At 37.1% G+C, this 13,712-nt stretch overlaps 1 long non-coding RNA gene across 1 annotated transcript in view; it reads right to left on the reverse strand.

The window, feature by feature from the left end:
* Positions 1-549: 549 nt before the first annotated feature.
* Positions 550-13,712, reverse strand: part of LOC106499026 (uncharacterized) — a 42,030-nt gene continuing 28,867 nt past the window's right edge. Inside the window, exon 3 of the long non-coding RNA XR_001295096.2 lies at positions 550-594. This is a non-coding gene — a long non-coding RNA (uncharacterized lncRNA). The remainder of the gene's footprint in view (positions 595-13,712) is intronic.

The following is a 13,712-nucleotide window of genomic DNA, read 5'->3' on the forward strand; positions in this document are numbered from 1 at the left end:
GATGTGATCCAAAGTGTACAGATATAAGTGAAAGTACTCCTGTGTGCTCTGAATCCAATGATTTAATTCAGGTAAAGCTTCGGTGTTTCAGTTTATTGTAATGCCTGAATTCATTTGAGATGTAGCTGGTTTTGCATAGCTTATCATTAAGACTATCTGCAAAATTTCTGGTCTGGCTGAAACACTGTTAAGCCATTTTATACTATTGTTATCTAGGAAGGAAGTGTCTATTACAGTTATGTTGGCATTCTTATTCCTGTGAGTGCTCTTCAATATAACCACGCTAAATCCAAGTTAGCATGAACAGTATTTATATAATGTTTGAGTTAACATGGTTCTTTCAATAGAAATGCAGTCAGGACCAAATTTAGTTGCCATCATGCACACATGGTTTTTAGCCATTGCTTTTCTGAAGACACGTATTAGACTGCTACTTGAATTGTGCTAGCACCTCTGTATTGCTATTTTCTCACAACAGTAAACTTGGTAATACAATGGTATTTTGAAGTGTAACTCAGATTTCATGCATGGTTTACTTACTTTTCAGGGGCTTGTTTTCTGTCTCTTGGCAGGAGAGCCTCACTGTGAGCATTTCTAGAGTGAGAGAATGGCAAAAAGAAATTGTTGAAGCACAAGAAAACAAATACCAATCACAGGCATGAAACAAGTCCTTTTAGTTTGATATTTTAACTAGAAAATATTGCATATATTTTTAATTTTTTAATATTTTTCTTGTATTATCAGAGTGTGAGACCCTCTTGGCAAGCAGTAACCAGGTAAACTTGTTTTACAGACAAGGATAATTGCTGTCTCTCTTTCATATTCCTGTGTTTGCCATATTTGATTCACTGATCTGTCTGATGTGGAGACCTTATTTTAGCACATCCAAAATAATGACAGCAATGACAATGATTGACAGGAATTTTGAAAAATCAGAATCAGAGCCACTATGATTTCATCCACAACCCCATTCTGTGAATATTTAAGCATCTTTAAATCCCACTTAATTTGCACATTCAGGATTTTTTCCTTTGATGGGGCAAGATATCAAATAGCAATAGAGAAATGACTGATTAAGATCATCAGCAACCAGTTCTTGTAGGTTCATTAAATTACCTCACAGCTGTCTGATGTTCTCCAAACAGTTAGGAGAAGTAGTAGAGGAACTTTCATGCTGAAGTGAAGTAAAAAGAAATTACTCCTTCTGGAGGAAAATATACTCATACGTGGCAAAAAATATCTATACAAATATAGATATCCACTGACACCACCCAACAGATTGAAGAACTCAAGTGTACATTACCTTTTCACCCAGCATAAATTCTAATTATATGGAAGTCAGACAGAATTTTATAATGGATCACGAATTTGGCCCTGGGAATGTAACGCTATTTTTTAGAAATAAGAATACACAACAATTATAGCACCTTTCAACTGAGGATTTCAAAACCCTTCAGACACACACCTTGTTTCCAACTCAGTCCTTCTCGAACAACCTCCTCAGCCCTCTTTCTCTGCTTTTCCCAGAATTAGGGAGGGCGTTAGCAGTCGTCTTGTACTGGAGCCTTTTGTCTCTTCCCTCGCTCCTCAACTTGTTTCTTGTTACCTCTTGTCACTTCATTCTCTTCAAAATCACTTTTTTTTCCCTTTTCTTTTCCTCCATGTACTAAAATAATCAGATCATCTACATATTCATGGTGTGGTCACCCCATATCACTTTCAAATTCCTTCTGAAAAATTCTTTTTCTCAGAAATTCTTCTTTCATTTTACAACAACTTTTCATAACCTTTAGTTTCTGAAATATTGCTGGTGCTTGGCCTGACATCTCACTCTCACACAGATTATTAAGCATGCTTCCCATGCTTTTCTAACAGTTATAAGAAACATAATACTCATTCTGAAGACCCTTACACTGTGAAAAGATCTTTTGAGTTTTCCTCAAAGAAAATGCCAGAGAAAGTCTTATTGGCAAACAGTTGCTAGAAACTAGAGCCTCACTCCACTCTATTATTTTTAACTCATATCTCTTGATGTTTTGTGACAAAAAAGATGCGCTCCTTTTTATCTGATGGTTTTAAAATAATTTTTTCCTCTGTGTCACAGGTGGCTGTCCATAATGGAGCATGAAATTTGCTCAGCCAATGTCTGTAGCTATTACTCTGCTGCTCGTAAGGTGAGTTAGGGACACTGCTCTGGGTTGGGAATGTCCTGTTGCTTGAGTAGCTCCTTACTTCAGAGTAACTACCTGCTAAATCTCAAGCTAACAAAACTGGGAAATGGCTCAGGAACCTTCTAACTGCTCTTACAAACAAGCTCTCAGGCAAATTCTTTCACTTGCATTAATTTATATATAACATCACTGCTCCGTGTCTTTGTATTATGTTACTTGACAAAAATTGCATGCAGAATCTGTTAACTATGACATGTATCCAAACTTAAGATGTTAAATAATTCACCAATCAATTTATATCTATCTAGGGTGTGATATTTTCAGTCATTGATTTTTTTTTTCTGTGGAGTTTGAGTTTTAGGATCATGAACAATATAATTAAATTAATATGAAAATAAAATTCTGTTTTGTTCTGTTTAGCAACAGCTTTATACTTGAAACCTTATCAGGCTAGCAGAAAGCCATGCATTGGATTTTACTTCTTCGGTTAGATGTCTGTAAGCAGCTGAATACTACCAGCTTCCACCAGCAGATGGTGCTCGGGATTTACAAATGTCTTTGTAGGTGCTTATCCTCTCTGTTATTTATTTAATCAGTATAAACAGGAATCCCTAATGACAGACTGTGAAAGATGGCTAGCAGTGAACCTTGCTCCTCAGCTTAGCAGTCAGATCCATCTACAGAAACTGTCCCAAGATTTATTGCATAAAGTGCTCAGATTCTCCAGGTCAGACTGACATGTAGTTTCTTGTTTTCTAGGTGTGGAATTATTTTATTGTTCTCAAAAGTAATGCTTCCCATTAAACACATAGCAGACTCGCCATTTCTACAGTATTCTGTAAAAGCAACCACCTACTGAACACACATCTCATCCTTGCTATAATTTTTATTTAGACATTGCTAGAATCTAAGACAAATCAGTTGCAGCCAAGCCCCTGTTGTGCTAGCTGCTATACAAATGCAATAAAAAGGTATGAGTCTCCAGTACAAACCTGAGCTGAGTAATACCTATGATTACTTGGGAGTTATTTCCCCATAGGAGTTTAATTTCTACACAAAAATCTTTAAATATTCTTTGTAGATGTTCATATTTTGTAGGAAGATACTCCAAATAGCAATGCACTACATCACAAATCGACAATTTCTGTCTGTTGGATGACCTGCTTGTAAGCACTGTCATAAAAGTTATATCTGAAGAAGGCCTGTTTTGCAAACCATATGCCTTCAGGTTTGTTATTTATTGCACATTTCTTGCCAGATCTCCTGTGTGCAAATACTAGACCTGCTACACAGTCATTGCCATTTCACTTAATCCTGATTAGTTCTCCTTTATAGGTCTCCTTTATATTAGGTCTTCTTTATATAAAGTGCAATAAAGTCGAATCAGGCAGAATACAGTGTTAAATAATGAAAAAAAAGAGGATCAATGTGTATGTTAGGTCTGATGGACTGTGCTCAAAGTATCAGCTCTTAATACTGCACCCATCGTAATATCTTAACTAAAAAACTTACTGAAAAGTTCTTGCTGTTCAGCTATTTCTACTGATAACTACGTCAATCTCCTTCAGCTATTCTATGCGCTTTTGGCATTATTAGGAGAAGTCTTGGAGTTAGACTTGTTATGAAGGCTCTGAAATTCATGCTCGTGTCTTCCAGCTCCAGGGACAAGCATAAAAAAAAAAAGTCTATCCTGTAAACATGACCGCAGTGACCCAGAGCAGAGGGAAGGCTGATGGGATAAGGCTCTGAACTGCACATCAGTCTTTTACACCCAGATACATAAATATTCTATTTTTGAAAAATAGCTAAAACTTTCCCCACAGATGTATAAACATTCTACCATGTCTGGAAACACTATGTTGTAACATAGCATAACATGTCCACTAGTGAAGTGGAGCATTTTAAAACAAACAAAAAATGATGATGGGCATAAAAACATGAAGACAAGTTTTCTTAAGATTTGTTGTTGTTGCTGCCTTTTTCAAAATGAAGCAGTCTGTAGATTTGTAAGAAGGTTCAAAATATTGACTGTCTTTCTTCCTCAGCTTTTGTTTCTAAGCTCTTCCACCTTCAACTAAAGTGGTGTTTTTTGTTATTAAGTGTAGTTTATCTGTAACAAAGTCCCATTTGGTTAATTCTGTTCTAATAAGAAAGAAACTAGAATTTAGGGAAAGTTAGAAATGGTTACAGTGCCATAACCTACTCATCAGAAAGACTAGATTGGGATGAAGGTGATAAAGGGCTTTTTTCCTCTAAGTTCCTGGTTTTAAAGCCATGACAAAAAATCTAATCAGAATTTGAAATTCAGTGAAATGAGAATATTATTGATAGATAAATATAGGTGTGATACCAACTGACATTCTTGTAAACAAGAATGACCCCCTAATCAATATAAAATTCTTATTATTCAAAAAAATGTCAACCGTTTTATTTATTTAATGTGTTCTGAAATGTCCATATTGGTCCAGAATTGAAATAAAAGAATATGATGTAAAACTTTATCAAAAACATAATACAGCATCCTCATTTATCTCTCAGTGATATCTGGATCATAATATATTTCCTTCTACAATCTCAGAAAAATATTAGCCAGTCCTGCAGTTTAAATGCTGTTTCATTTCCCAGGTTGCTGGGATAATTTCCACCTTTGAGATGTTAGCCCTTGCTAACTCTGTATGCACTGGATACCAGGTCTGGGAGTAGAATTCCTATTACATTCCCAAAGTGAAGACTGATGCTAAAGTGAAGTTAGCTGCTTTACTCATTCTCATTTGTCATTTACTGGCCACTGGGTTTCTTCATTGTAATTAAGAGTATAGGTCTCCCACAGTCTTGTGCTGCACCTGAAGCATCAAGTCTAGATTACTGTAATTGCAGGCAAACACACTGTGTCCATATTGTTATCTATAACTTGCAGTGGACTAACAGATCTTTCCTATATAGTTTGTAACCAAAAGTAATCATTTAATTCAGACCATAAGGTCTTAGTTACCAGCTATACTAATTGTCTATTCCTTCCTAAACCAAACTTTCCAATGTTAATGTCAAGTGTCAAGCAAAACCAGAAATACATGGCTGTTTCTGTTAGACTTCTCCACTATAAAGTATGCTTTTCCTAGTTCTGATGCAACTCATACTGACGTCTCTTTTTCCACTGGAAAATCAGTACTTTTTCCTTTACACCAGCTGTCATCAACAAACAACTGTGGTCACTGGATTCCTCAACACATTCACTCACCTTTTGAGCAGTCTCCTTGGCACGTACATTTTCATTGGCAAAACTTGGTACCCTTATGCTCAGCCAGAGATACTTTTTTTCTTCTAATTTGAAACTGTCCATTCAGAAGGTCTGCTCACTCAGGCTCAAATGAGTTCCCCTGCTTCTACCTCTCAAGTTAATGCTGCATATGGAATACAGGGATTTTAGCCTGTATGTCTTCTGCAAGCATACAGCAATCTGAGCTTGTTTCAGAACGTCTCTTCTGTAGTTCCTTGTATTTCTGGTGCCAAAACATACCACAGTCACTTCTCATATTCTGCACTCTTCTTTCAGGCTGTCAGCATTCTCCAGTAGATCTGAAATCCTCATGGCCTTCCTCATGGAAGTCATAGTGTAGTTCTCACACTATGATTCCTCACTCTGACTATTTTCCTTTGCCATCCAATACTTAAATCAACTGCCATCACACTCTTCATTTCCCTACTTTTCAGGCAACCAGTATATAAAACTGAAATGATTCCATACATTGAAGGAAAGCATGATTTAATAACCTAGGAAGACCAATACTTTTCCAGTAGTTACAAAGCTACAGTTGTGAACAGAAATACATTGTATTTATGATTTTGATATGGAAATTTTAGGAAACAGGCTTCTGGACTCAAGACTCAAGGATTTTATACTCATATAAGCTCTAATGTGGGAGAACAAACAGTAAGCTACCAGTGCCAACGTTGGCACCAAAGGGGATGCAGGCCGTTATGAATGACACTGTGCTGCAGTGCTTTCTAAAATGAAAGGCTCCTTATCCTTGGTCTTTCAGTGCCTTTTAGAAAGCATTTTCATTCCTCAAGTCAAATTAAAACAAGACAGGAAAGAATCTGGCTCTCACTTGAGGTCTGTCAAGAGTGAAATTCTCTATCCTTTGTATGGGGCAACTACACTCTGGATTGTGGGAGCTAAAGGGCTGAAATCTCTTCCCTTAAACAGGAAAATCTGGAACAGACTGGAAGACCAAGTGCTCCTGAGCCCCTGCCATTCATTGAGCCTAGCCTCCACTGTCTTTTGCTGCCGTCTCAGAAACCAGAGAAGGGTTATTTCAGAAACAGACAAAATATGAGAAGCTCCTCCAGGTTACAGAGTCCCAGGTAGCTTTTTGTCCAATAGCAAGTCAATTTTAGATATTTTAGACCTTACCCTGGAGACTCTAGAGTAAACTGTTGTCCAGCTTGTGGTGAGAGAGATCAGTTGGTTGATCCGTATTGCATCTTTCATTGCAAGTCACTTTGGGTATAGTGTCTTACTGTTTCCCAAATACTCCTAGAAGTCTAGTCTATGACACCTCTCCTAATGCTTTTGAATGCATCATGGTTTTAAACAATGACTTAAAGATGATATCATTAGATCTCATTTGATCTCATCTGATTAGATGATAATATGGAATAAATAATTTATGCCAATCTATTATTAACAGATTTTTTTCTTCCTGCAGGTTATTTACATTCAGTAAATTTGACCTACTGAAAACTACTCTCTGTTGGATCTTCCTACAGTTAAATCCAAATGTCCAGATAATTCCATCTCATGAAACAATTCTACTATACTTGAGGAGGTAATGAAGTGAATTTGAGTGGAAAGAAATGAATTCTCTGAACTCTTTTTGAAATATGAATTTTAATTTGTAATATGGTTTCCTACATTGTCAGGAATTAACCCTTAAATAAGAAACTATTCCAAAGTGCATATTTTTATTGCATCTTTGAAGTGTTCATGGAGAATCAGAGAAAGATGTTTTCTTTATTATAGTAATTATAATATGTCAGGGGATAGTTCATTTGCTATAACATCTTTTAAGGGGAAGGTACTGAATGGAAAATTACCTTAAGGTCCCTAATTATATCACATGGTGACCTGAGTCACATTTTCCTGATAGCTCCTAAAAGGTGTAGGAGACAATAACGATCTGTAGCCAGATTATACAAATAATTTTCTTATGTACACAGACAGAAATGTACTGATCCTCAACACAGCTTTAAGTATGTGACATTATAGAAGTATGTGATTACTATACAAGAAGAAGCTACTTTATTTTTTAACATTGCATCATTGCCTAGTTTCGTATTCCTTGTCAGGTGATATTCAGACTGGAACACAAGGTAAGATATTTTAATTGCCCGTAAACAATTATGTAAATATACATAGTGTTGCTTGTTGAAATTAATCATCCATTAGCACTCTGGGGGAAAAAAGGTGGAAATCAGATGAACTATATTGCTGCTGAAAGCTACATTGAAATTCTGTTTAATTTCACAATCTGTTTCCATAAATTATACTTGATGTGTTTAGATTTGCCCCAGTTAGTAAATATGCCCAAGGGAGGAGTCATTTTGAAGAGAGGGCAGGTAAAATTTATAATAATTATAGGGCCATCAAGAGATCTCAAAGCAGCTTATGGAGGGTAAACTGCTTTAATTCACATTTGTGAATAAGGAAACAGTAATACAAAACAGAGACTTATGTAAAGTTACTAACAAGACCTTGGACATGGAAAAATAGATGGTATTGCCTGACTCTGTCCTGTACCTCACATGATAGACTGCTTGCATACAGTTTGCAGGGGTCAGCTTGCAGGATAGGGAAAGCAAAGACTTCATTTATATCCAAGGCAATCTACGGGGATTCATTGAAGAGAAAGTATTATCCATTCCTGGTGTCCTGTAAGAGGGGGTGAAATTAAATTCTTAATTCTGACTTGGGCATCTTTAACCAATTAATCACATCATCTTACCTTGGTCCTTGAGCCAGAACCAGACCATGGTGCATCCTAGCCGCATGCATTTCCTCTCTTGGGCACTGGCCCCTCTGATATGCATCCAATATTGGCAGCTGCCTGTGGTGGTCATATGAAACAGTCACAGCATTTCAAGGCAGAGGAACTCAAATATACTGTGAACACCACAAGAGTAATGCAAAAACTGCTGAAGACCTTCTCTGACCTTTTGCCCTTTACTTGCTTGCCTGTTTCTTTAAAACGGATTTACTTATGTTTTTTTTATTTAGTTTTTTCTACTGTTATCCTCATGAGGCATTCTTTCCTATGAGTCATGCACACCATAAAGAAATTACTGTTTGGCTCAAAGTTACGCTCCCATGCCTGGAATCAACATTTTTTCAGTGAGAGATAGGAAATGAGCTGAATTTGTGGGTGATTCATTATTTACTATTTTGACCTGAAATATGTTTTTACCACTAGCTTTAAAAGAAAAGAAAATAATACAACAAAATCCCCAAAATACAAAAACAAAGCTATACGTGACTTGAGACACTAAGCATGTTCTTTAACGGTTTTGTTACATCACATACAGTAATAAAACCTTTTATCATTTAATGTTGACTTTACATTTTATCAGGATTATTAATGTGATTAATTTCATTCCCGAATTGTGAGTTATTTAAAATACCCCTCAAGAGTATATTTTCTCATATGGCTCAGAAGTATGGCATTGTTTTTGCATTTATATTCTTTTCTGCTAGTATGATATGACATAATATGCTGAGATAAGGCATTTTTAAATGTCTGTATTTATCCTGGATATAAAATAAAATATACACATACAGAGCATTTCTAGACACTAATGCCCATCTAAGATCAGAAACCCAAATTCTGAATAAAATAGAATTCTGGATGTCAAAAGACCAAATCAGATCAAAATCTGGCAACCAAAATCAGATGCAATAGTCAGAGGCAGAGCCCCAGAAGTGATTTGAGTCAGGGGACAGTTGAAAGGAATTGTGGAAAAATATGCAGGGACCCACCTCAATGGCTAAGACTTGGAGGAACATGCAGAGGTCTTCTTATTAGCAGGATTTTTAAGAATATTTTAGTATTATTTCCAGGTGGATTATAATAGTTTTCAGCAGTCAGAAAATTCCAGCAATGCTATTTGCTTAAGCTCCAGCCTAACAAGCAGATCCTAGAGGCAGTCCAGTCCATCTGGGTTGTCCAAGTCTGAGAGGTCACCACAGCTGATTCTTGTGCCTCTCTGTAGAAGTAGAGCAGTAATTTTAACAAATTCTGCCCATGCTGTTTTCAAGGCAATGGCACTGACCTCTGACTCTGAACTCTTAAATATTACAAGGCTGTGATCAAAGCTGATTATGGAAAAATAAAAGATGGCTCTCAGGAACTGTTTATGTATTCAGATCAAGAGGCACCATCCCAATACCATCACTTTCCTCTGCAATTAATTCATCAGAAGGTCTGTGACCTTATGGACACCATTCTAAAACTGAAGTTGATTTTTAAACAAGGCCTGTAAAACTACCCTGAAAAAATTGTCACCAAATTTTATTTCAGCATAACTTCTCTTAAACACACATGATTGAAGAAGAATACTCTTTCATTCACAACCCACTTGCAGCTTTCAAGTGACCCCACAATCTCACAAAAGTCACTTTCAGAAGTGAGCTTCCAAGACACCAAATACAAAATGCAGCTGGATTTTACCAGCACTGCCCACCCCAGACCCACCTTCCCACCTCTCCTCTCATTTGCTGTAGGCATTTCCTCAAAAATGAAGCATCACTTACCCACTAAGCCCATTGTGGCACAGTCCATTCAAGTTACCAAAGTTCCCCTGGAAACAAGGAAAGAGAAACCCTGCTACTGCTATCACATGGAGAACATTTCATAAGATAATTATTCCATCTTATTGTACAGTAGAGATATTTACAATATACCCTGAAAAGTCAGTCCTGGGAACAAAAGCAATGGTAGTGGGTAGTAGCAATCATAGACTGTACAGGGACAGTATTTTTTGACCCATTCAAATTTGTTGCTGATTTTTCTCTGTTGTATAGCTAATGGCTTGGTAACTCTTCCCAGGCTGACATCCTGCCTGCTCCACAGCACCTGACTACCCCTTTTTCTTTCAAGTGGTCTGCCTGGTTAACATATTTACATAATACCAAGAGCAATTATGTCAAACATGAATATGGGTTTACTTTTCTGCTTCTTGTCACACCTGCTAAAGTTTTGCTAAACACCAGGACTCGCCCATTTTTCTCCAACTCTGTCAGATGGGATACTAAAAGATACTCTGTCTTCCTACAAACTTGCCTCTCTCTATGTCAAGCATTTGAGGCTTTGAGGGCTAGACCCTCCTCCATCTCCATTATGATCAGCACCGATATGCTGATCTGAAAATGTGAGGGTCTTGTTCCATACATTACTGTGTATGGGTCATGACTATGTTAGACTTAGGACCTCCTATGGATCTATAAATCAACAGTAACTACATAAATGTCATGAATCAGCTCTTCACTTAAAGGAGTGAAAATAATCAGAACCAAGCTCTAAATGCCTTGGTTGAATCTTTTACAAGTCACTTTCTAAAATTAGATTTAGACATTTAGGTCATTATAAAGCAGATGCTGCCACAAAACTTGTTTGGATGTAACTAACTGCAGCACTTCTGCCAGTAGAAACAAATTAGAAAATGCTGGATAGCTCATCAAATCCTACTGATTTATTCATTTAGAACTAAACCAGTTGCAGACAGTTTAAGTAGTGTATCTCCATCCTTGGCAGATATTTATGAAAAAGGCAGTGACTTGATTTTTACTGCAGGAAGCAGAACACATCTGGAGCCAAGAAGTCTCTTTTATGGTAGCCATCACTTTGGTGGGAAGGGGAGGAGACAGAAGAAGGCATGGGGAAATGAATTTCACAGAAATATGCCACATTGTGCTAAAAACAAAATTGAAACTAAACTATTATTCAGAATGCTTTCTCCTGATTAAAGTGAACATTGTAATACCATTCCCAGTTCAGTTCTCCCAGGATAGCTTCTGAATTTGAAGATGGGTTTTTAAAGTGTGGGTAGCACTTCTGATTTGACTAATATTCTTGCAACCATATAGTGGTGAGATTGCATGGCAATGCTCCATGCAAGTAGATGGACGAAAGTAGAAGTTAGAAATGGTCTTCCCTCCCTTACTAGCCAACCAGGATAAGGCAGTATATGCACAAGTGTTGTCAACTCTTGCAATTTTTTCACAAGTCATGTGATGTTTGGCTAGGAGGAATAGAGTGTTTGAAAGCCCTATATCCTGGAAGCTGCTAAATCAGAATGCACTTGTTTAAAAAATCAGAACTGTCTTTCTAGTTCCAGAGAGCCAGAGAAGAGCCTGAATCAATCATCCCAAAATATTTTGAATCTCAGAAAGCCAAAGTTAAACAAGTCCCAAAACTATAACTTACAAACAGCAATGATATTTTAAGCCATCCCTTGATTTCTGGAGTCCAGTTAATCTGTTTGAATGGTGGTGAGAACAACTGGCACAAGAATGCTGTCTGACATTTTCATATTTTTGCTTGGCTGCAAGTACTTTGAACGATTACTTCTGAAAGGTTTAACTTCCAATTGGGCTTCGGCTTGTAGAGAAGAGACCAGGGCCCTGTCGTCCATCATTAGACGTGTTAGGGATGATCTTTTAATTACAAGATACTTTGAGGCTCTTAGAGCTGCACAAGCTAGAGAAGTCCTGAGACTCCCTTCCCACTCTTCATCAGGAGCAGAGATACAGGTAAATGATCTCTGCTCCCCCTTCAAAGGGATAGTCTTTGGCTCTGCCAGTTGAGTAATCTGTTCTAGCTGCTATGGTTCTTTGGCTAATTAAAAACAGGCCATTTTAAGTCTTTTTAATCTTGAATGAGTGGTTTCAAAAAGATCTAGCAGATATTACAAAATGAAACGCTGCTCAAAACCTGCTATAGGACTGTAGTGAATATAGCCTTTGCAAGCTATTTTACAGGAAATGAAATCTCAATGGCATTTCTGTCTCATTTCTGAACAAGCCCAACCACGTTCCTCTTCCTTTTCAGAACATGAACAATGCATTGAAAAAGTATATACATTGCTGCTGTGAGCTGTGTTTTTGTTCATTGTTAATGCAGTGAAAAATACAGAATTTTCACACAGTTTCCTTGGTAAAGTGAACTGTTAATTATAAGTAAATATTCTGTAAATACAGGATGCACACATTACATGAAAGAATGTTATTAAATTTGCAAACTCAAGTCTTCAAAAGTAATGAAATGACATGATGAAAACTTCTCATGCAATAGTAATCCAGGAGCCTTTTGTATAGGCCTTATAAAAAGCATTTACTTACACAATTAAAGACTCATTTTTGTCATTCGCTCCCTGTTTCCGAGTGAAGAATCATACAAAAAATGAGGTGTTTGCATGTTCTGTTTTATCCTTGCAGCCTATGGCTTTATCTTGCTGCATGCTGTTTAAACCCCTCTTTGAAATCATCATAATTAATGCTACTGTTAGGTTTTCTATGGTTCTCATCTCAACCTTGCTCATCAAACCTCACAGACATTTATTAATGATGTACTTTTTTTACCATTTTGGGATGTGAAGATTGAACTCCTCCATATTCACCCATGGGGACCCAGGGACAGAAGGAGATGAACATCAGAAGTGTCTGCCTTTGGCGCTCCATTGATGCCTAAGGCTTTTTATTTTTTCAGAAGATTTATAAATGTGTAGCATTTCATTTATTTGACACTCAGTCTTACCTGGTTTCAGTTACAGCTGTGAGTTATTGACAGTTCTGGGACTCAGATCTATGGTTTCCAGAAAACAAACAATGAATATCTGGTGACCATGTGGGGAACTGAGATCGAGTCAAGCTATCTAGGCACCAGGCATTACAGGCAGCCCAGTCTCTTCTCCTAACCAGACCCAGCTCATGCCAAGAACAGGTCCAGCCTGTGCAGTGACACAGATCAGTGTCACACAGAAAAAAAATGTAGTATGTGATCATGGAATTGCTCGTTCATAGTGCTTGTTCATGTGAATAAGTCTCCTTTTGGGGTATTTCTTAAATTAATTTTGTTTTAATGCATTTTGTGTATAACTTCCTTTATGTCTAATCGTGGTAATTACATGAAGAAAGTTAATGTTAGACTTACTGGACTGGGTGCTCTTTAACACATATTCTATTATCTACTGTCACAGGTATGAGAATGCAAGTTCTGGGTTGAATGAATACTGTAAATGTAGGAAAGACTAACCAAAACTGTTAACAGCTATTAATGGAATTTCATGTTAAGGGGACAGAATGGATTTGTGTTAGAACACGAGACCTGGAATGAAAGCAGTGTGTTTTGGAGGTAATGGTTCAGAACAAAAGAGAAAGAGGATCCAGGGCTTCTTCAGCCACATTTTTGCTGTTGCAACATTTCAAAAAGTCACAGTATAAAATATGTTTGCTGGATACTAGTCTGGGTTTTCAACACAACTCACTGG

This window comes from Apteryx mantelli, chromosome 7 (genome assembly GCF_036417845.1).
Source record: "Apteryx mantelli isolate bAptMan1 chromosome 7, bAptMan1.hap1, whole genome shotgun sequence".
In the NCBI taxonomy this organism is placed as follows: domain Eukaryota; kingdom Metazoa; phylum Chordata; class Aves; order Apterygiformes; family Apterygidae; genus Apteryx; species Apteryx mantelli.